This window comes from Agrilus planipennis, unplaced genomic scaffold (genome assembly GCF_000699045.2).
Source record: "Agrilus planipennis isolate EAB-ADULT unplaced genomic scaffold, Apla_2.0 scaffold368, whole genome shotgun sequence".
Taxonomy (NCBI): Eukaryota; Metazoa; Arthropoda; class Insecta; order Coleoptera; family Buprestidae; genus Agrilus; species Agrilus planipennis.
The window spans coordinates 149,691-151,964 of NW_020439091.1; the positions used below are offsets into that span (position 1 = coordinate 149,691).

General features: G+C 29.7%; 1 long non-coding RNA gene across 2 annotated transcripts in view; it reads left to right on the plus strand.

Annotated features, from left to right (window-relative positions):
* Positions 1-2,274, plus strand: part of LOC108742764 — a 6,810-nt gene extending 4,536 nt beyond the window's left edge. The window contains exons 4-6 of one of the 2 annotated variants that reach the window (XR_003231693.1): positions 1,228-1,355; positions 1,580-1,789; positions 2,199-2,274. This is a non-coding gene — a long non-coding RNA (uncharacterized LOC108742764). Of the gene's footprint in view, positions 1-1,227; positions 1,356-1,579 lie in introns of both variants that reach the window. The other variant, XR_003231692.1, reaches the window with a different exon arrangement.

A 2,274-nucleotide genomic window follows, 5' to 3' on the forward strand; every position in this document is an offset into this window, starting at 1 on the left:
TTGTCAATAATATAGTTAAATATTATTAAGAAATAAAAACACTTGGTATTTTTGTCCCACAATTTTTTATTTATTTTTTTTTTATTTAAAACTGACAATTGTTTCGACTGTTATGCCATTATCAAAGTTAAAGTGAATAAAAAATTGTGGGACAAAAATACCAAATGTTTTTATTTCGTAATATTAAATATGTTCCACCAAGAGTCAAGCCAGAAATCAATTTCGTTAATATTAAAACATTAATTTTCTAAAAATGATTAAATTGTAAGTGAAGTGAAATACGTTATTTTGTGTATTTATTAATTATTTGAAGTTTCGACTCGAGCCCTAATAATACATAAATAATAAAAGTAATGCGTAGAGATAATATCATTTGTAATTATTTTTCTTGTATTTTTATTCATGTTTTTACGTGTCTATAACTTATTTAATTCGTTGTCAATTCGAATGTATTGTTTTGTTATGTCAATGTTCCGCTATTTCTTCTTTGCCGATTGTGAGCCGGTTTTGATGTTTTTTTATTGGGTAAGTAGGTTACATCTCAAGGAAGGACGTAAAACTATTTTCTATTCTATATTCTATTGATTGATTAAATTACGAAACTTTTGCCGCGAACCGTCGCAGAAATCTAATTAGATGCTTTTGCGTAGCATTTTGTACGTCATCACAGCTTCATGTGATAGCTTTCGCGCTCGGTTAATCATAAGTTCATAGTTGTTCGTACGTTCGTAGCGGTAGGATGTTCCGTTCACGTTTGAAATTCAACGTATTGAGTTAATTTTTTCGCAGAATTAGTTTTATTGTTCTACGTGTAATACCCTGAAAGGTTATTGAGATTGATTCATAGCATATTATGATTTTTTGCATTTGTCTACAGCATAAATTAAGTTAATAAAGTTGTTGAAGGTATGTCTTGAAGTAGATGTCACGTCGCCATTTTGTTTATTTTTTTTGATTACGTGTTTTTGTTTTATTTCATGTTTCATTTATTTAATACGAGTTTTTAATTTTTTTTTTCATCCAAAGGGATAGATACGGATTAAGTACATAAATTTTTCCGCGTAACAGATGAATTTTGTACATCTACATTGTATCTTATCTTGAAAGAGAAACCACGCCACATCACCATTTTAAAAGTAACAATTTTATTTGCTTTTTTATGTGTTTTTATTCTATTTCATTATTTATTTACTTCATACAATAATTGTTATTTCTCTATTTTTACAGATTGAAGGTGAACAAGTATGGAGATTGAAGTTCATTTTGGTGCTGCTGAAATAACATGCCCAGTCCCTCTTATGGTGTTTTATCTGTTAACTTTTCATCTTGGAGGCTTTTGTAGTTGATTAATTAAGGTGAGCATACCTACATATATATGTAGTATATTAAATATTAACAGAAAAAAGAGTTTTCTTAGACATTTGTAACTTGCCTAAATAGACAACTTTTAAACAATGTTTTAGAAATAGCAGATGTAGAACAGCAGAATTAATGTGGAATTGATCTTTCAGTGTAAATGTTACTGACTTTCTTGCTTTAAAAGTGGTAATTAATTACTTTTTCTTGTCTGTTTCTATAGATGGTTCAACAAATGAGAAGGAATTAATTTTGGTGCCACTGAAACAATCGACGCTTTTGATGTCTTCACCTTGCAACATCAAGTACTTAATTTTGGCGTTGTGAATGGGAGGTAATTGAGAGCCACTCAAACGACAAATCATCTCTTCTAGATTTGGTTTGCTCATCATACTGGTAGATTTTATAACGGTACTTTCTACAGTTAATTAAGGTGAGAATACATTACATAATTAATATTAATTCTCTTTATTAATATGTAATGGCATTTCTTTTAACAATTGTCTATTGTCTACAGTATAAACTGAGGTTATGGCGTATCTATAATATTTAAAATACTTGTTGTTCTCAGAATCTATGGAATTCCGTTTAACATTTATCTATTGTACACAGCCTAAATTGACTTTATCGTGGCACCTATGGTATTTTAATAATATCTATTGTCTACATCAAAAATTGACATCGCGTCTGTCGAATGTGACCTGTCTTAATGTGAACTTGACGTTTGTCGCCATTTTATAATTCAGGTGTTTTACTTGCTTTTTGGTGCGTGTTTTTAAGTGTGTTTAATCCCATCCTTAAGTAATAGTGTAATTAATATGTTTTTTTGTCCATTTCTGCAGATCGTTCATCAATTGAGTTCAGTTTGGTCACACTGAAACATGAAATGTTCTATATGGGTGTGGTCATTGGTGGACT